This window comes from Lissotriton vulgaris, chromosome 1_1, assembly GCF_964263255.1.
Source record: "Lissotriton vulgaris chromosome 1_1, aLisVul1.2, whole genome shotgun sequence".
NCBI classification, from domain to species: Eukaryota; Metazoa; Chordata; class Amphibia; order Caudata; family Salamandridae; genus Lissotriton; species Lissotriton vulgaris.
The window spans coordinates 1921801162-1921823914 of NC_141685.1; positions in this window are offsets into that span (position 1 = coordinate 1921801162).

Here is a 22753-nt window from a genome sequence, read left to right on the forward strand (position 1 = left end):
TTGCTGGGCAGATGAGGACAAGAACATGGCCTAAACGCTGCAGCTGGCACTAAGTGCTGCGCAGCTGTGGAAGGCCAAGGTAGGGGCGAAGTAGTGCGACCCACTCCTGAGTCCAAAGACATGTCCCTAGAAAGCAAAACCTAAATGGTGCAGCTGCCCACTTCTTGCTGGGCAGCTGTGAAGCAAACTGTGACCTGGGCCCTCACTGGCCCTCTGAACAAAGACTGCGCCAACTGATGGAGCCCTCTGGCTCTAGAAATACATATTGCGCATACGGTGGAGCCCTCTAGGCTCTGAACACACGTGTGCCCTCTGGAATAAGACTGCCTACAGGATTTGAGCCCTCTAGGCTCAGGAATCACACGCTGGAGCCCTCTAGGCTCTAAACAAATAATGGGCCTTTTGGCACCCTCTAGGCTCTACAAGTAATGTGTCCCCCGGAGCCATCTAGGCTCTTAAAATAATGGGGCTTTGTTGGAGCCCTCGGGCTCGGGGAAGTACTAAGAGAACGTTGAGGGCGGCCCACTGCCATCCGGGGCTGCCCTACAGGCCCCCTACCACTGGGCAAACCGGTGGAGCAGCCCACTGCCATCCGGGGCCACTCTAAAATGCCACTGACCTACGGGGCCTTTACCAGGCACCACTACTCGGCCACCCGGAGCTCCCCCCAGCCTGTCCTCACTCACCAGCTTCTCTTCTTCGGGCGTGACTCTGGGCTTGCGGCCACCCAGCTCCTTGGCTTGTCACCAGTCCTCGAGCAGGCGGAGTAGGCTCCGGTCCACCCCCCCCGAAGCAGCACCACTCTCAGCCGCACTTCCCTTCTCTGGCGCCTGTGGGGCTCCCCCTCGGATGGAAGCCCCGCAAAGGCAGGCGCTATCCTCTCCTCACCCAGGCAGGTTCAGGCGGCGGCGTGTGCGGGACTTCCTCCGGCAAACCGGAAGTCCCGCCTGCCACCAGGGGAAATGCTGCCTGACTTTCGTTTTCGGCGCGAGTGCTGCTATGGTGATTCTCTTTGTGCAAAACAGGGGTGGGCACCCTCGAGATAAAGAAATAGTAATCGGGGCAAAGTCGCGGGGTGGGCAACCACGCAGTTAAGCAATTAGACCAGCAGGGTGGCACCCGCAATAATTACGCAATAACGAAGATGCAGGGTGGGCACCTGCGCATCAACCATCAAAAACACGGGCATCATGCAGGGTAGGCACCTGCTTAGTAAATATCAAAAATAAGCGGGGTGGGCACCTGGGCTGACATTAATATAGGCAGCCATGAGGGATAGGCTCCCTCAGTCACAGGGCAAATTAGGAAAAAGCGCTTCCCAGGCTCCAGGGGGGCATAGAGACCATCAAGCCCTCAAGGGAGGACCCCTAAAGAAAGAAAAGGTCCCCCAGCAACAAAGTCCATAAGCAATCCAGGGGCTGGGCAGGGCCCAGGGAGGCAAGCCTGCCCTAGGGCCCCAGCAGCAGCATGCCCCTGGTAGATTCAAGTATCAGGACACATGAACATTTTACATGAGGTCACAGCCTCTTTTTATACACACATTTCCTTTGTTTCCAAAGGTGCAGGCAAGGGGCGAACCAGATGCAACTGGTTCCTGAGCACTTTGTTTTGTTCAGCCCCTCTCCCTATTCACAGGACAGGCCAGGGACATCAGACATACCACAGGGGGTGGAGCCAGTATTGTGGAGAGAAGGCCCAGCCCTATTCAGGTCCCAGGTGCACTCCTCCCTCCCATCAACATGCAGATCTCCTCATTCACCACCGGGGCAGACCCATCCTGACTCCTGGAGCCAGGCACACCAGCCAGCTCCAATCACAAGACAGACAGTCAATTCACATTCACTGCACAGATAAGCCAACTTCTAGAAGTGGCACTTCCACACTAGACACAATAAATCCGCTCACATCATCGCGCAGCCTTTAATCACATGAGTCCGCACATACCAAACTTGAGCCTGCATTCCCCACAAATCAGGAACCACCATGGACACACATATCCCCCATGCATTCCTATTGGAGGGCAGGCCAATCTCACACACGTACTCAGAGAGCGCACACACTTTACACTGCGCCACAGTGCTAAAGTGCGCAAAGACCAGAAATCACTATAATCATGTAACATTAAAAGGCAAAAAGTTCAGGGGTGAACTTGCCAGAAGGGCCAAGTCCAACAGGCACATATTTAATATTCTGTTATTAAAAATATTATTTCTGGGCATTGTGATATAAGCATTAAACTATTTTGTTTTCACATTAACAGACAACTGTAAATCCTGTGACCTTTTGCACAGTATGTTTGGGAAATTGAGCAGTAAAAGGCACTGTTTGGCCCCAAGTTTTTCAAACCTGCCTTGGAGCAAAAAATGCCTATGCAGATGATGAGGCTAGCGCAGTATTAATTGTTTGCTTTGTGCAATGTAGGAATCTAGGTCTTGCCATTCTAGCTCTTCTTGGTTCAAAGTCTTGGGCACATTCGTTTCTAACTCTTGCTAAGGCTTGACCACCAGATTGGTTTTAGTAGCCTGAAGGGCATCAAAACCTTAAGCCCTCGTGCATCTCAACTGTTTTGATCACACTCCTTAAGTCTACTATGATGATGGCGGCATGATACCAAAGAGCTCCACCTTCTGAGTGTTCCTTCCCAGGGACCAACGTAGCCTCTTGGATCCAAGCCACCGATTTGTAAAGAATGATGAAACAGTTTTTGGATATTTCTTTTTATATCAAGCACCATTTAGCATCCACTACATCTATTCTTTGTTCACCTATTAAAGCAAATGAATAAACGGCAACAATGATGGTAATTTGATTTCACATGCTTATTGATACAAAAATAATATTTTCTGAATTTTTTAGGAGTTAACCTAGAGGTCTACCATAAATGAAACTCCTTGTCGCTGGATTGTTTTTGACATGCAGCTATTTAAAATCTTAGGAAACTCCAACATGATCTAAACAGATATCACATAAGAACCTTCTTGATACATGGGAAAAGATTATATGTTTCTGCTCAAGTTTTCAAGGTGTGATCGCTAATCTGCTGCACAGAGAAACTGTGTGACGGTTCTGTGCAGAAACATGACTCAAGTTTGTCTTAGGCCTCAGCTTCCTCTGTAATTTGATTATGTTTATGCAGCAGTTTTGTTTTTACCATGCATTTTTTGCCTGCCCAGTGTGGTTGATATTTGGTTTCCATAAAAAGCAGAGTTTTCTTTGAGGTTATTCTCTGGGTTTTTTCCAAACCCACAACTAATCCTTTATTACTTGGCCTTTTGTTATGAATTTAAACTTGGCATTGCATTCCTCCCTTGGAGTAAAACATGAAACAAGTGATGTTGATTTTGAATCTGAAATGCAACAATTTTCTTAGGAAGGAACAGCCTTCATTCAGTTCCCACTGGGATCGGGGTGAATGGCTAGGGCGAGATGAGAGAAGCTGGCACTTTTTACGAACACTGATAGGTAGTGGAAATATTCCAACTTCTTGCCAGATTCTTTTTGCCATTGAAATCTAAACCTACAGGAAAATGTTACAGTAAGACGTCGAATCGTATTGGTGAGACTCAGTCTATGTAAAGTCAAAGAGGCATTGCACATTGAGTAAGTGCGTGAGATACTTGTAAGTGCTCAGAGGCCAGTGGCGGACTGTGGCATTTGCAAGTGGTGAGGCGTAAATTGTCGTGACAACTTTCTGAACGCAAATAGCAATTCAGAATTTCGCTCTGAGTTAATGAAACTGCGATATGAGCACGGGTTATTCTGAAATAAATAGAAGCCATGGTATACTGTAGGATCTACAACAGTATAGCTGTCAGCAGCATATGTTACGACAGATCCACTGCCAAGTCATGCCTTTGCAAACACCAGGACTTTTTGAGGGGGTGGACTTGATGCAAACCATTACCTGATTAGGCATAGGAAAGGAATGGCTGTCCGCAGCCCTGTGGGTGTCCTTCCATGGTGCAATATTCCCTCCAGGCAAGGAACGATTTGTATTTTTATCGGAGCATTTCATGCAACGTAGAGCGGACCAGTGGTACTGCAGAACCCCGCAGTGCAAGTTTCAAGCAGGCAATCCAAAGCAGCAAGAAAATTAAAAAAAACATTGCTGTGAAATTCGGAGACATATGCAAAGGGTATATTCTCAAAATGAGGCAACACTGGCGTTGAAAGCTCAATAAATCATAACATGCTACCTTGTGCAATTGCAAAACCTGGGCTTAATGAGAAATACTGACATATATGTGGGGTTTTGAACGACACAGAAGTTTTCTACAATAGTTACACTATGGAAAAGCTGCCTTTACTCTGCTAAATTGTCTGCGAAGCCATCACGAACTCCAACTTCACTACACAAGATCAAAAGTCCCGTGCTTATTGGTACATCCTAGGCTCACCCCGTTAAAGAAGACTGCAAGTCCCAGAGTGCACAGTGCTTTTGGCAAGAAATGTAGAAGCAGCTGATGTGTTGCACATAAAATTGTGTCACTGACATTTATATGTGCGAAAGTTGAAAGTTACATATCGCCTGGCGGTACTCGGAATTACCGCCCAAAGTGCATTCCACCCTCAAGGCAACGAGGCCAAGGAGCTTTGCAAGCATGTAATAGTTCGGACTCACTCCTGGTTCAAGTACATAAGGTTCTACCTTTGATTCTCACCTCCCCCCTTCCGCCCCGCCCTCACCAGAACACGATGCTCCCTTTTAGATGCTAAGGAAGGAATAAAAATGACATTGCCATGCGAGCAGCAGTCAGCCGCCCATCAGCCTCCTCTCGGCTACACGGCGGTGTAACAAGCACACGGAACGCGTGGGAGCTCGCTGGACAGACTCTTAACTGGATTTTCACTGGGATAGAACGTACCGAAATAATAGATAATATTTGGTGAAGCAGCATGGGCTGTGCTGTGCCCTCTCCTCAGCGGTGTGCTTTAAGGAAACCTACCAGACGGTGAACTCCAGGGACGGTGCGCAGCATATGGCAGTCCAGCACATGCTCCCTTGATATAAGCTGGCTCTCTTTAGGGCCCTGCCCCTGGCTGTACCCAAACCAGCAGAGACTCTTAAGCACATGCTCTGAACCCCTTATTATTCCGTCTCACGAAGCGGGGGAGGGGCCCTCCATGCTTCTGTAAAGGAAGCTTCCTGAAGGCAGCAGCAAAGTGTTACACGCCCTGCCTGTTCTCAGGCACTTGCAGAGTTGGGGCTAACTTAAAACTAGTTTGAAATCACAACTTTAAGTACTTACGTGCTGCCTTTCATCATAACTGTCTGACACACACACTCTCACACTTCGTCACCAAGAAGGAGGCAATGACTCTGCACAGGCACGACGAGTCACGTCACGAGGTCTGACCTGACGAGGTCTGCTCGCTCACCTCACTCTCCTGAGAACACCATCCTCGTGCGCGGTAAATCAGCCAATCCTGGCACAGCATTAACATCGCCACTGTGCCAGGATTGGCTGAAGAGCAGGGCTAATACTGCCCATAATGAGACCCGGCTCCCCCGGGTCTCTGCCTATTTGAGTGCTAGGGGAGGAGGAGGAGGGAAGGGGCTACTGCGTGTGTGCGCATGCATGGGCAAGTCATAAAAATGACTTGTCCAAAATGCGCGCACACTGCTGCTGCCCTCCCTGCCACGCTGACGCTGCTGCTATCTGCCAGCCTGCCACTAACTGCCGCAGGCCCGGCCCCCACCAGTCCTTCCGCGATCGCGATGACGTCCCGCCCGATCTGCCTCTGCAGTGTCGGTAATGGGTATGCGCAGTGCCAGACAGTGACACAGTCAGTGACGGTCGCCCATGGCTAGTGGGGCAAAGCCCCAACGCCCCCAATGGACGAACCGCCACTGTCAGAGGCATCTTGATAGCGTAACTGAATCTGATAAAAGAATCGAGAATCAGCAAAGCATAGCAGAACAGACGAGACTTAATCAGTGTACGAAATTTAGCATGAGTCAGAAATTGCAGGATCTTAATTGGAAGGTGATTCCAGAGCCTGGAAGAAAGCGAAAAAAAGTTTTGTCTCCAGTTCTGCAACAACTAATGCAAAGAACCATAAAGAGACGATGCAAACATAAGAGAGGGAAAATAGTAACAAAATACCTCATGGATACGCTAAGGCCTAGTTCAAAAAGAGCATGATGTACCGAGGTATATAACCTAAAATTCGATCCGCTGTTGCATGGGAAACCAGTGTAGAATATGACACACCTCAGAGAAGTGGTGAGAAAGGCAAAGATAAACACCAGCCTAACAACCATGTTTTGAATCGGCTGTGGCATCTAGCTCATATCAGTAGGTAGCTCCAAACACCAGGCAAAAGAAATGTCCATTCTGGAAATAAATATTTGCTTATTCTTCCGGGGCACCCACCTAGTGTGGAATGAAGGCCAGACTATTTCAGTAGTCTCACGTGGTAAAACACGTAGAGGCCATGGTAGCATATCTATATGTTCTGCAACTTGGGCCCCAAGAAGGAGAGGCTACTCATTTTACTGATACAGGAGGGCATTCTTTTGCAAGCTGTCCTTACCTAAGGTCAGCACCTCTATGATGGCATTTAGGTTAAGCACATTACTAGTCTGGGTGGCAGAAAGGCCGAAACCGAGAGTTTGCTGAAACTCAGCAGATGATCAAAGTGCAGGACATGCCGAGAATTGTCAGTATAGGTGTCTAAAGATCTCATAATGACTGCCAGTGGTATCCTATAGATATTGAATAGAATCTGTCAAAAGGATGAGCTCTGTGTTGCACCTCCAGAGATTAATGTAGAGTTGCTAGAATGCTAACTATGTAGTAGAGAACGTGGAATCTTGGGAAGGAATGCGTTGAAATGTAGGAAGAGTGGGTAATAGCAGAACAAGGGAAGAGAAGCTGTAGGTGGCTTGTTGGACTGAATAAACTTAGATATTAACTGAACAAAGAACAAAGAACGTACCCCGCCAGTTGATAATGTGGTCCCGAGTCTGGGATCCCAATATAAGAGGGGTGATAAACCTAGAAGTTGGCACTGCACATTGTGAGATTAACACGATTCAAATACTTGCAAGCAAAAGTTTTTTGCAAATATATAGGTATTTTTATTTTAGTGTAGAAAGCATTTATATACATCTATAACACATGATTATCTTACAAATATTGCACAATATACATAGTCAATTTAGAAAAAGGTAAAAGTGACAAAATTGCATTCTTCCTAGAGACCTACCCAGTAACACTACATACTTCAATCATACTTTCATTCTTTCAGTTTTTCAAAACCTAATCCTACCTAAAGTTCAGACATTCCACTCACATTCTTCAATTCATACACATCGTTCTGTTGTATGCCACATAGGGGTGGTAAATATGTGGCATAGAGCAGAATATTGTTCCAGACGATTAATCTTATTACGGCCCCTAGTTGGTACTACATAGTATGCCGTATTTTTGGAGCCACGAGCCGACGCGCGTTTCGGTGACAGGCCGGGTTGGCCACACCTTCGTCAGGGCTGGGAGTTGTTGACTAGGAGGAAACAGGATAATAATCTAAAAATAAAACACAGTGCCTTAGTATTTATCTGTATAACAATTTGGTTTTTGTCAAGGCATATCTCTTTCTAATACATTTCTTTTATACAAAAATTAGATAAAATTGAAAACATAATTGTCGTCTTTAATCTGATGTTTATATGGTTGCTATTATGACAGTGTGCAGTGCCAAACAAATCTAGGGCCACTCCCTAAACCAGACTCCCAAGAGGTGAGATCTGTGAAAGGCAATTAGATAACCTGGGCTAAGTAACCAAAAGAGAGCATTTTAGCATCTTTCATATCTCACATTTACTAGCATTATAAGAAGCACTCATTCTCGGACACATGTTGACCAAATACACAAGGGGTTATTATATATCAGGGTGGTAGTCGAAGGATACGGAGTTTAGAAGCCAAACCTTTGATACTTGTTGGACCTTATATGTCAATACAGGTAAGCATATATTAAGTAAACTAGGTTAGAACAAACAGTGGTAATATTAGATGGTGGAATGTTATAGCACAAAAGTCGACTTGTTGTTACACCAGGTTTTACCTATTGGTAGTTTCTGGTTGAAAAAAATGATATATAAGCTCACACCATGATCTAAATATTTAATTTACCTGAGGTGGTCTACAGAGGATTCATACATACAAAGGGCGCATACATTGTTGTTTTTAGCAAAGCAGGAATCTAATAAGTAAAAATTGAACTCTGATTATATATTATCCTCATTGATTTGTTTCAACCAGACTGTCAGAGAGCTTTTAGTTCCATTACCTGAGATTTAAATTTGTTTGTCAAAGAAGAACTCCACTAAGCAGGGGTTTACAGGTGAGGGATGACCTGGGGACTGCTATACTTTGAAGGTTTTTTAGAAATATCACGCAGGTATCCCTAAAGTGAAACAATATAGTGAATATGCATAATGGCCATCATTAATTTAGTCACAGGGCATGGTTGCTAATAATTTATACACACCATGAGAGATGAATTAGAGGCGGCGAGTCTGGGAAATTTCAGTCCACCAACGCTGCTGGCATATAACCGCCTAATAAAGAAAAGCAGATGGGTGAATGAAACTTCCTAGCCCAGTTTGCTTACGAGACTGAGCTATCGGTTAAATGCACTTACTTGGCTAGATGGACACACCGTCCGTAGAGAGAGTTCCGTCAGTTGGCCGGACCGACCTTCCTCACGGGGGGGCTCGCAAGCGCACTTAAACTGTAGATCTTTAGAAGGAGCTGCCTAGTGTTTAGATGAAAAAAGAGGCAGAGTGAGGAAAACCTCTTCGCGCATTCTACTTTAGAGAAAACGGGAGGCATCGACAAGGCGCACTTACTCGGCATTCCTGATAAGGCGTCCTTAGAGGGGGTTCCGTCGCAGGCGCACTTAGTCTGTGTGTCTTTAGAGGGAGCAGCCTAGTATTTTAGATAGAAAAAGAAGCAGAGTGAGGAAAACCTCTTCGCGTATTCTGCTTTAGAAAAAACGGGATGCAAAGACAGAGCGCACTTACTCGGTATTATTGACAAGGCGTCCATAGATGGGGTTCCGTCGACTGGCCGGATCGACCTATCCTCACGGGGGCAGGAATCGCAAAGGCATTGAGCCTATTGGTTTTTAAATAGCCGGAATATCGCGCCAAATCGGACGCAGATCAGCTGTTCAGGAGTGGTATGATCAAAGACGGACTAAATGGTAATCGGTAGCTCGGTGGCGGCCATCTTAGAACGGGGATTAGATAACTAGATGATTCGTATTATATTATTGTAGTCGCCATCTTTAAGGAGGATTATGTTACTTCATTTACATGACCTATACTTTAATATAGTCATATTTAATTTGTAGTGTCGATAATTTATTAAATTTCACACCCATTATTTAGATTGGTAGGGATGTATCTGCCACCTAGGTTGTGATGAAAAAACCGGTATGTTTATTTGATCCTAATACAGTTATCATAGCCACTCTAGTGCTACAGATGGGAGTGATGAGCCTATCGGGCAGGCCACTTGGCTATCGCCCTCAAAGGAGGCACAAATGTAGTGATATTCCTCGACGTTACTGGTACTAGGAAAGTGACTGATAGATATTAAAACACTACTTTATGTCTAGCTCATCTTTACATAAGTTGCAATGAGCTGAAGTCTGTGTGGGGGACAGACGCTGAAGTACCTCCGCCCTTGGAAAAAGGAAATAGGATGAAAATTGGAAATCATAGTCTTGATATGGGTAAGTGCTTTACTCTACTGCGGGATTTGACTAGCACACAAATTGTGACGGCCTGTTTTGAACTGGAAAATTAAGAAAGACTATTGACTTATTTATATTGCCCTTTTAAGGGGAGAAGAATAAGCTGTGATTACCATGTGCGCTGGTTTTGTGCGTGGAAAATATTCCCAATTACAATTCAGCCGCCATGCCAAATGCTGAATGTAACCACAAGATGCCTGTAACCCATCTGTATGTGCCCCCCCCCCCCATTACCACTGTACTGTATTACAAACATCTTCAATAAAAATTCTTTGAAATAAAAAAAAATGAGGATGATGCTTTCCAAGTAAAGAGATTCAGGTGCTTCAAGTGCACTGTTTTCAGGGTACTAGCACTGTTTATTGTGTGAGAAAATAAGGAGTTGCCGATTACATTTATATTGGGAGATGCTAGTGCAAGCATATGCCGTCTGTTGTTGTTGGAAAGAGCTAATCAGATAAAACATTGGAGAGCAAGTCTTTTAACCTCCTTCACCGGCACATTGTGTCCATGGAGATCCCTAATGCTGATTGAGAGACAAAGGGAGTGTCTCTGGGATTTATTGCTGCATCTGTTGAGGAAAGTACCTTGGCAATTGTTGAAGTCTATGGTTGGAGACAACGAGAGTGTGTCTGCACATTGCTTTGCAATTTCCGAGGAAGTACCTTAGAAGCAGCACCAGGCGAGAAGTCTATATTTATTGATGGAAAAAGTACTCTAAAAATGGAATTACCATGATTTATTTCTGCTTGTTTTTCATGGTATTCTTTTATTTTGGTCAGTTGTATTATTTTCACTAATCTGCCACTTTTCCGTACATCTAATTGGAAAGGAAAATAAAAGTATATATAAATCATACACACTTACAATGATATATGGCTGATCAAGGTACGCTCCACCTCCCACATTTCTTACAACTCCGGGTGACCCACCAAACAGTGGAAAAATTGTTTGTCACCTACATGCTAGCAATTGGTGCATATAAATATGGTCCTGTTAGGAGACAGGCAATTTTACTCCACCATTTAGGTATTGAGGGGGCATAAGTTGTATGAAGACCTACCAGAGATTTCTTTAGGTATGGGAGATGGGCAACCAAACAGGATATATCAGATGTCAGAACAGATACTTGAGGCATGTTTCATCACAAAAGTAAATGTAGTGTTAGAGCTACATAAATTATTTTCCCAAATACAGAGTTTAGACGAAGATATTGCATCTTTTATGGCAGCATTAAGGAGTTTCTCTTTAACATACCAGTTTGACAACTTGAGTGATTCCCTCATAAGGGATTAAATTGTAAGGTGCACAAACAATAAAAGAGTGAAAGAAAAACTACTAATCAAAGCTCCTACACTTGATTACGCCAATCAAATTGCTAAAGGTTTAGAACACACATAAATGTGAATAAGAGAAATGGACAAGGACAATGTAAGGGAGCTATTGAAGGAGCATCAACGAACTAAAGTGCAGCTTTTCCAAAAGGGGAATAGTAAACCACAAATTAAAGTCCCCAAGATTTATAACTCTCAAAGATGTAGTGATCACATTATATAGGGGTTTGTCTGCACATCTTCGATTGATAGAAGGCATTTGATATTCCAACACATAATATACATAGCATGTAGTGAATACCAACCAGGGACAGCTGAGGGTCACTAAATGTGAACAATGGACTTGAAAAACTACTGTGACATATTAAATTATATATTCACTCTTTGTAACGCTAATGCATAAATTATGAATGCTAGTATCCCTTTAGTATGGTGTTTTAATACCATGTAATGGTTTAGGTGACATAACAATAACACAGGAGCTGGGAATGTCACTTGCCAACTGTTATTATTTTGCCATAATACACTGGTTACTTATCAAGTATTTTTTCTTTATATCAAATGATTTATTTTGACTTTTTATGCCATTAAAAGTGGTTGTGTAAGAATTGGTACTTTATAGTAAAAGGAAAAGAAAAATAGGCAATTAATGTTAATCTGTAAGTGGGGTTTCAGTAAAGACATTTTGATGTTCAAAAATGTGTTGTGGCTACAGAGTGGCAGTTTAACAGTTACTGTTTGTAATGTTCAGCTAACAGTGTTGGATTTTATTATGGAGCATTAAGACAAGATTAAAAGACAAGGTGAGACGTCTGAGTAGGTCAGATTGACCTAGGGCATTTGGACAGGGAAATTTGTGAGACAAGACACGGTCCACATGTTTCAGCCTTTTAACGACAATGCTAGGCTTTCTTCAGGACCAAATTTGTGACACGAGGGGTATGTACGTGATAAGTTGCACCCGTCTCTGAGTCACACATATAATATACCACGTAACTGTGGTACGCCTTTCAGCCTTCTGTGAAAGGTACAGTATATCTGGAAGACAAACATATAAGTCACATGTAGTCGTCATAAGATAATGCGCTGTATAGTGCCAAAACGATCAGTCCATAACTTCTCATATGTATCTCAATCGAACAAACATACAACAGTGGTATGTATCTACCTCATGCAAAACACACCGTGCACATAGCTCAAACTGTGAGCAGTGCCTTTTTAAACATAAGGTGCTTCAATGGTTAAAAATCAGAAAAAAGGAGTCATATTCAACCCCCCTTGTACACCATACCCACATATCGTCATATCTATGTGGATGTCATCGCGCTCAACTTTTTGTGAGCATAGCAAATCATGGAGATCATGTTTAAAGTACACACATGTACATAAGGTACAGCCGTACTAGTGTCCATGTTGAAATCATGACAAACATGAAGGAGAGTGAGACTATAGCTTACAATAGACTAAAATCAGTCTGGCCCCATGGAAACCGTGAGTGGGAGGGTGTTGGTTATTGTCAAACCCTGCGGGTGTAAGGGAGAGAGACAAAAAGCAACATTGTGTTAATTACGTACCTCTCATCAAACCGGACTGCCCACCATCCTACCTAGGTGCCATCTGCACAGAATCCCGAGGTTAGCATGGTACGGAATCCAGTGGCTTTTAAATGCTTGATGAGAGAGGCACACATGTGGCACTTCCTAGTTGATGACGCATCATGTATACGTGATCGCGTAGGTGGGCGTGGCCACCTTGATTGCACACTGAAGAGCTACATAAATAACACAATGTTCCTTTTTGTGTCTCTTCCTTATACCCTCATACCCGGCACGATTTGACAATAACCCACCATAGACATTATAACGTAATGGGAGGCCTCCCTTTAAAAAGCTCAAAAGGAGTTTTTACTCTGGTGGACTGGGCAGTTATGCGAAAAGCAGTGATCCTCTGCTGAATCTTATTTCTCCAATTCATGTTATTTCCTCTTGAAAACTGAATATGTTCTTTTAATGTTCTATTGGTTCTTTCTGCAGCCCCATTGGTTTGTGGGTGATAAATGGAACTTTTCCTGTGAAGAATTCCGCTAGCAGCAAAGTGCTTCTCCATATCATTGGAATGAAACTGTGGACCGTTACCCAAGAGAATACATCTAGTGAAACTGTCTCTTTCAAAAACATAATCTAGAAATTTAATAACTCTTGAGTAAGTAATGTCATGTACACATGAAATTTCCACCCACTTTGAATGCAAGTTAAGCAGCACTATGAGATAAGGTGTTTGATGTTCACCCCTCCCTGGGGTTATCAATGGCTCGTTCCATTCCACAGTGTTGTGTTCTAGCATCCAGAGATTGGAGGGAGAGCCAAATTTGGCTTTAGCTAGCAGATCTAATACCTGAGTCTGTCTCTCATACGCAGTTATTAGATCTGCTTGCATGAAGGCTTAGGGCCCAATTGCCCGTGCACAGTGCCAAAGGGGGCTACTATGGAACCCGCTCCACCCCCCCCCCCACTGCGGGGGCTAATATTATGCCACTAATTCTTTCTTTGAACCAAGGCATTTTTACGAGATGGTCAAGAGACTATGCAGTAAACTCCTTTACTGTCATCATGGCATTGTTTTTAGGTCTCACAGACGCAGCACATGTGCTGCCTCTACGAGGCATTACGTAGTTAGTATTACTGTTCAAACTCCACCCATGGAGTTTCTCTTCGTTTAGCTGCTTGCAGTTGGTGAAATCTGCCATTGCTGTTGTTATTTTGCTTATTATTGGCTGGATGGCCGATGCGTCACTTCCGTTTTGTTCCCTTTCTGGGGGAAGCAGCATCAACCAACTACAATTAACCTATGCTGCAGGGCAGTATCTTTTAATGGAGGGATTACGTGTTTGTCTTTTTTTACATGGCACCTTGGGGTCGATTTGGCCACCCCCGAGGTGGAGGGACCGTCCGCAGGGGCAGCGGCGGTTCCTCCATTGGAATTAGGATGTGACTGCCACCCTGGCGGTCACATCCTCTATATGTAACGTTATGGCGGGTGCTGCTTTAAGCAGCACCCGCCACAAAGTGAAAAATGCATGTTTTTCTTTGACATGCACAACGTGGTGGGCACCCATGGTGCCTGCCACCTTGTGCATGCCAAAGCAGGGGGGTACTATAGGTACCCCCCTTGTGCACCCCCCACACCCAACTCCCTAGGGCCTGACAAGGGGCCCCCAGAAGCAAAGGTCCACATGCTTTTCCACGGCAGAAAAGCTGCAGTGGAAAAGCATGTTTCCACACCCATCCTAATGAGGCTGGCAGTGTCTTACAGATACCGCCACCATATTACGGTCCACACCCCGTGGATCAGCGGTGGACGGACTTGCTGTCCACTGCTGATCCCACCGCCATCATAATCTGGCGGTGGGTGTTTTCTATGCCGCTGCGGTGAATCTGCATCCTCCGGGCCGGCGGTGGCTTCCACCGGCCCGGAGGATGCGGATTCACCGCCATCGTAATCGACCCTCTTGTTTGGGCATACTTTAATATGCACGTGCTACTTTTCGCTGTTGCAGCCCCCACCACCACCCGCCCCTTGCTCCTTGTTTGTCATGCTAGGCGTTGGCCAGGAACCGGGATTCCCTTCAGCCGTGTCACCGCTGGAGAGAGTGGCCACCCAGCAGGACATGAGCGTTGAGCTGAGAGGTGCGCTCGAAACCAAAAGGGCTGCCCCGCTCCTTCTCCATGCATTTTTACAAGGAGCCTATTGTTTGTTGAAGACCGGAGGAGCCCCAGGCCGGTGCCAGCCCTGTACGTGCGATGCCTTTTATTTGGTTTACGAGGTCTCTATGACTATCGGTAGAGTAAGCTTTTTCCACCTCCGCTGAGTCTGCTTCACTTGGTCAGCCATCTTGGAACTGTTAAATCTGTAATCTTAGTAAGAACATCTAATGTGTCAAACATAGACATAACAGCTAAAAAGAAAAGTATTTTGTTTTAAGTTGTTATAGAAATGACAAAATGGGTAAATAAATCTAAATTAATCTTATTGTAGTCGCCTCTACATTATCGCAGTATTTTGAAAGATAAAGTAACCATTAATGATTTACAGTTTATCTCTGAAATTCAATGTTATTTTGTTACTTTCTATGGTATTTCTCCAGACGTGAAGTAAATATTCCTACTAAGATGGCCGTTTTCACTGTCAAGTAATACCCGCCCCCCAGTTCATTCAGGTCGTCTCCCGACAACTTCCGTACTGAACTACTTTAAAGATGTAAAGCCTGCAAACGTGGAAGTTGAGTCAGGAGATGATAATATTTCCTGTTTCTTTTGTGTTGTAAAGTGGCATGTCAACGCAAGGGTGCTGTTAGTGATGGTTCTACCTACTACAACCTGCGCTTCCAGGTATATCCAAATACATCATCAGAACACCAGCGCACTTGTAAAAGTTTAACCCTGGGCACTGTTGACTCACTGAAGTTTCTCGCTAGTCGCAGACACATCCCAGGCTGCCCATGGCAGAGAATGAGGACCACCCTAGCGAGTGGAGCCGGCTGGAGTCTGCTACCTTCAGCAGCCTTCGACACTTCAGGGACCTCTACCTCTACCTGCCCAGTGTGAGGAAGAGATGCAGTGAGGATGCATCAGTCGTGCAAGAGCGCACTGCTGATGGAGAGCCCACCAGCGCCCTGCAGTGCCTACTGGTTAGTGGCCCTGCCTCCTATTTGCAGATCTATCATGTTTTTGTTACTCACAGGGGAGTGAGGTATATTTAATGACGTCAGAGAAAACGCTGCCCCCCACCGTGACATTATAAAAATATACAAGAAAATATAAATAACTTAAAAAGGCGTTACTTCGTAATGTAGCTAGTCAGTTCTCTAATGTGTCCAACGTGATCCCTTTCCTGTCAACTGAATGAGACTGTATGAGGACTCCCGTGTAGTCGTGGAAGAGCTTCATGATTTCTTGCAGTAGCTGCTATTTCAGACACCAGCTATTTGAATAGGTCCATTTAGAGAGGTCAACCCAATCCCAAAATGTGTGTCTCATTCGCAAAGAATGAGACTAATGCCCACTTGCATCAAGGGTTTTTGCATTCGCAAACGGTGCGAATCGCAAAAATCGGCCGTTTGCGAATGCAAAACCCTTTTTTGGGATGCATTAAGGTTTTGGCCTTTTTCGCAATTTAAGAAATCGCAATTTATTTACGATTTCTTAAATTGCGATAGCATTTAAGAAATCGCAATTTTGCGATTTCTTAAATGCAATGCATGATTATTTTGGAATCGCGAATTCGCAATTTGGAAGGGGTAAATTAGCATGAAGTTGAACTTCATGCTAATTTACCGAAAACTTTCAAACATGCACTAGTTGCATATTTGAAAGTTTTAATTTACACACACACATGTCCTTGGGTCATGTGTGTGTGTAAATTGCACTTACAGTTACATTTCAGGGGTGCAGGGAGGGGTTCTTTGGACCCCCCCCTGCACCCGTGAAATTGCATTCACAATTTGCGAATCGCAATTCAAAATTCGCAAAATGTGAATGTCTTCCAATTGATTCCTATGGGCCTGTAGGCCCATAGGAATCAATGTAAAGGGATTCCTTATTTGCGATTCGCAAAATTGGGAATCGCAAATAAGGAATGATAAGTAATCACAAATTAAAATGCAAATTTTTAATGCATAGGTATTTGCGATTTCTAAATTGCGATTCCTTAATTTTCGCAATTTAGGAATCGCAAATACCAACAATGATCCATGTGGGGGTTGATGTCTCTACTTGCCAGCATTCTGCGACTGAAAAGATGTAGGCATTTTCAGGTTTTCAGTTAGCGTACCGGTTTGGTCACAGTAAATAAACAATGCGGGCCCAATCATGACATAAAATTACATCATATGACATTAGGCCGAGACGTTGCCCTTCTGAGAGGTTCACAAACAACGTGTATAGCTGTTTGCATAGTGAGGCTGTTTTTTATTGTATAGGAATACTGTGCTCCAAAATGGATGTCTTGCAGTGTCTGTATAGTGCGAAGATGTGAGGCTGTATTTCGTGTTTTTTAAAAAAAAATGCTTGGGCTACAGCAAAAATATTTTCCATTTCATACATTTCGCATTGTTATTAAGATCTGACAGTATGCAGTGCTAAAAAAACACAAGTAAAACCAATTATGCATAGGGTTCTTTAACTTTTCCCAAATGTGCTGTATATACAAAGCTATCTAAGAGTTTGTGTACATTCCAATCATATGAATGGTTTATCTTCTCTAAAGTGCAAGTGCAATAGAAAAAAGTGCATAATCTGCTCTGAATAGTTGTCTATAGACTTACATTGTTTGAGTCCAATCATTCATACACAATTATTATTGTATGTATCATTATAGAGCAACCACTGCATACAAAATCACCAGCAAAGACAAGTAAAGCCCAATTCATAGGATCAAACCTTTTTCCTAAAGTGCAATATATACGTATAGCCACAACTATCTGAGACAACCCAAATACTCTAACCACATAATAACATTAGTATCTTCCCTATAGTGCAAATGCAATAGAAATTGCATAATCTTGTGCTAAGAAGTGCCCTATAATCTTGTAAAATGTAATTACAACCATTTGTTCACCATTGCGTTGCTTATGTATGTTTGTAAACCAGAGATGTGGATATAAAATGATCAAAAAACGCAATTGATCCAAATACTATTAAAGTGCTTTATTGCCAATCCATAATTCAGTTGCTTGACATATGGCTGATAGACATAGACTGTTGAAAACAGAGACCATTTGCCTAAAAGAGACACCATACTGGCCATTTCTCAAACTTATATCGACCTCAGATTTAATTCTATTCTTATCCAGAAGATCACAAACCTTTGGAATATTACTGTTTTCCATCTTTTAATATCAGTGCAAGGAAAATAAGTGCACACTGCATTCCAAGGGAGTCTCAATTTTAATGTCCGGAATTTCAGATTTTAGGAAGTATTGCCGTCTGTCATCCTAAATGGCCTATATGGTCTTGTATCTCACTCTTATGGGTATTTTTGGTTCCCTTAGAGCCCTCACCAGGCTCGGTATCCCATAGCAACGAAGCAAATACAAAATAATGAGAGACTGCTATTCGTGGGATACTTGCCATTAGTGAGAGATACTGAGCTCCCTTGGTAGAGCTGTACCACAACCATTACTTCGACATGTCTATAACAGAAATGTGAATGTGTAGAGAGGCACTGTAGGCTGCATCCTGTGCGTCGGGAGATAGCAGTGAAAGTTGGTAGGGGGACAACTTGGGGGCAGTGGATTATGATTAGGAATCCAGAATTAGCCAAGCAAAGAAACACGTTTCTCAGTGTTGGCAACAATCTTGAAAAAGATTGCTCCGCAGTGACCCAGAGCAACACTGACATAAACTTGGCACTGTACAGGTGTGATGTGGTAAGGAGGCAGCTTCCTCTATTCACTTTCAGTTGCAGTGCTCCACCTGTAGCAGCCTACTGGACATGGCAGACGTGTTGTGGTTTTAAAAATTGAGTTCTGTCTTTCTAGTTTGTTAGAAATCCTTTTTTTCTGCATATTCTCCATGCTTGTAAGCAGAGGAGGAAAGTGCCATTGCTGGCTGGATTGTCCGATCTGTCCTCTCACTGCCTTTAATCTCAAAAGACACTTCTGGTATCACTAGTCCCAAAGTTTGTTCTGAATTAATCCCTGACCGCCTGCACTGAGCTTTGGTTTTGCTCATCACTGCAGGAGGAACGGTGCATTTCTGACATCTGCTTTGGCCTCATGAAAACCGTAGGTCTAGATGCTGAAATCTGTGAGGCTGATGAAAAGGTGAGAACCTAAATTGATATGGTTGGCAAGTATGTTGTATTGAAAAGAGTCTGCTTGCTGATGAGTACCTCACTACTATCCTCAAAGTCCACCCGTTAGGCCTTCCATCTTCCCTCCATCTGCACCATGGCTGCTAAGCGGCCCAGTGTCCAGATTCTCCAACTAAATTCCAAAAAGTTACTTTTTATTCATTACTGAGAATTTAATAATTTTAAAAATGTACAAAAACCCAAGGAAAATCCTCAGAAAAGAAGAATCGAACCACCGCTTGGCAAGTAGCAATGCCAAATTGGAGAAATATACCTTTGTATTTCAAAGGGTTGACACAAAACACAATACATGTAAAATTGATTCACTTTTATAAGAACAGACGCTAGAAGATGGCTGCCAGTGTTGTTAAAACTTAGGAAAGAGGGATTAACTACTGAACTATTTAAAACCTTGTACTGTGCTGCTAAGAAATATATAAATCTGCTTGCCTTACATTTTTTTTAATATGAATTCATAATATATACACAATACAAGCATTGGCAATGCAATAGATCTTGCATTCACACGAGTTTGAGCTATTAGCATTGTAAATGCCAATGCGTTTTATTTATGTTTTAAAAACCAAAACATAAATAAAAGGCAATGTCATTTACAATCAGACCCCCTAGGATATAGCGGCATGGAGTAGCAAATTTAGCGGCACAAATATGGAAATTTAGCGGCACAAATATGGAAATTTAGCAGCATTTTTGCGGCACTTTCTTTTATAATCATTCATTTTCAGCCTTAAATCAAAGGAAACTTTTTTAGCAGAGTATTCCGCTGGAGGGTCTGAATAGAACTAGGCCACCATTGCACTAGCAAGCATTAAGATCTAGAATGGCATCCCCTTTTGATGACTCCTCCCTTCAAAAAAGTTACCCACTAGCAGCCAAGCTATGTAATTCAATTCCTGCAAAATAAGAATTGACAATCACTTGGTGTCCCAGAGAGCACTAGCACAATAGGTAAGCCCCCCACCCCACACACACACACATAATCCCATAATGCAGATGACCAACTATATAAAAAGCTGGTACACACAAATGAGTCTGATATAACATACTCCACAACACCCATGCATGTGCACAGCAATGTACACCTCACCCTGTTTAAAGAATATCTTTGAACCTCACACCCTTCACACAACACCTCCCATGTGTGGCAAACTACATCGAGCAACTCCAAACCGGTGCACAGGAATAAGATGGAATTCGGGAAGCTTTCTTGCCTTGTCAGGATTAAGAAGCACTGTATAGCTTCTGCAGTACAGTACAACATTAACATGGTCGAATAAATATGATTTCACCTACTTGGCAGATTTGTATTTTATTTCTATAGCTGTGACCTAACCACAAGGGCACCAAGGTTATTAACAAGCACTAAGATATCTTAGAACCATGAAAAAGGGGCTTGTAACTATTTTAGCTTAGATCGTGTAGGAGTGAGTGGTGATGAAGGATAGCCAATGCTACCAAAAGGTATATGCAATGAAACCACATAAGAAAATGAACAATACTAAGATGTTTGGCACTTTTGTAAAAATCGCGGAATTTTTACAAAAGTGCCGATTTCGCAGGCACTTTTGTAGAAATCGCGGCATTTTTACAAAAGTGCCGATTTCGCGGCAAACCGCGAAATCGTGAAATCCTGGATGGTCTGTACAATGTCAATAGCTCAAACTTGCATAAATGCGAGACCTATTGCATTGCACATGCTTGTCTTTTTGACATACAATACTTCTGATGACCACAGGCTTCTAGTGTTTCTCCACCTTCCCTGTTGAGGCGGCAGTCATCCATAGAAGTGTCACATCCAATAACCATCAGTGCATTAGGTATTTTTGTTTCACAAAACATGAAATCTTGAAAACATAAACATTAATCTATGTAAATGATTGACTGTTATAGAGAGTTGTATGCTTCAGTATTTTAAATTATGGATTCTAACGATGTAAACATAACAGAATCTAAATGAAGTGTGTCATTTGAAAAATATTAGAGTAATCCATTGATATTAAGTATTTTAAGACAGGCAATGTCAGAAAGCTATTTTAAGACACCCTGATCACCCCAAACGATATATATGGTTGTCTGTAAAAATGCCTGCAGTGAATAAACAAGTCAATTAAAAAGACGATGTTTTCCTACATAGCATATTTAGAAATCAAAGCATCCATTTTCAGTATTTGTGTTTTAGGTGCATTGATCGTGTATGTATAAACATTGAACAGGTAAAGGTCTCATATTTATCTTGCTGTACTTAAAATAGGAAGCCGGTTAGGTGAACTGCGTAAGTTTAGTTTGACGCTGATATTTCGAGAGAAAAAAACACTCTTAGGGCTGTGCTGACAGTTTATTGGAGATTGTAGGCTTTTCGGGATGGCCACTCAAGGAATTTGGCGGCATCTGGCTTCCTTCTCGCAGGGTGAAGCCTTTTTTTTGCTCATTCATCTGTAGTAGGCTGAAAGTGATAAAAAATGAACAGCGCGGATGTCACCGGCCGCGGCGCAGTGCTTTCCTCCCATAAACGCAGCCTCATGCTGTGCTGTTATTTTCATTTCAGTACTGCAGGTTGCATGTCAGTGCAGCACGCTACTGAAAAATAGTGAGATTTAATGGCATGCGAGTCTCCAGCCACCTATTGCTTAAAGGGAATTGTAGCTGTCTGATTAAAGAGTGTAAGTGCGGAGATAATTATTCCTTTATGGTGGAAAGGAGGCTGAGCCTTACCACTGCCAAGATAAATTACATAAAATCCTGATATGCTGTCATCGCGAAGGATAAAAACAACACTTGGGATACGCTGAACCATGGTCGGGCAAGGTAGTGCACATGTTAGAACAAAGCTGAAAAGAATAACTAAACCCTGGCTACAAATATTGTATTTCTACCTTAGTGGGGGGGGGGGGGTTTCTCCCTCACCGGGGGGCTCATTTAAGAGAAATGACGCATCGCTGCGTGAAAGCAGCGATGCGTCACTTCTCAGTGTGCATTCCTTGCGACATTCCTGATGCGTCATATTTAATGTATGACGCATCATGTCGCAAGGAGTTACAGATACGTCAGTATTTCGGACGTATCTGTAAGCGCAAAAGTGACGCATTGCTGGAGTGTGTCACAAAAGTGATGCAACTCCAGCAATGCGTCCTTTCACATGGGGCAAGCCCCATGTGAAAGGGCCTGCGTCAGTCTTACGCCTGCTGTGAGACAGACGCAAGATTTCGACACGATGCGTCACTTTGAAAATATGGCGCAACAAGGCGCATATTTTACGCCACTGGTGCGTCACAAAAAGTGAAGCACCGGCGGCGTAAAAGTGACGCACAGCCTCATAAATGAGGCCCCGGATTTTAAACGGGGATCCTTCATTTTGCATTACAACACTGTCATATAGGCACTTATGGTTATTGCAGATGTTTGCATTTGCTATATTAAATGCAAATATCTGCAATGGCGTTTGGCATGTAGAGCCTGGAGTCACATATAAGATTAGATATTACCATGAGCACGCACTTGTGTATCCCACTGCGGTTTAACATTTACCCCAACCATTTCATGGAGCATGCTCAGGTGTAGACACTAAGAAACATTTGGACTCTCAACTTTTTTACTTTGTCAAACATGTTTTGTCATGTTTGCTATTGTCTCCAGTGCTCCTGTGGTTTCAGAGAATGTACCTTCAAGGCAGTCAAGCTTGAAAACGTAAAGTCTAAGCCAAGGCCTTACACTTAATGCTGAATGTAAGGTAGCTGTGTTATATGATATTGAGCCGTCTTAAACACAAACACACACAG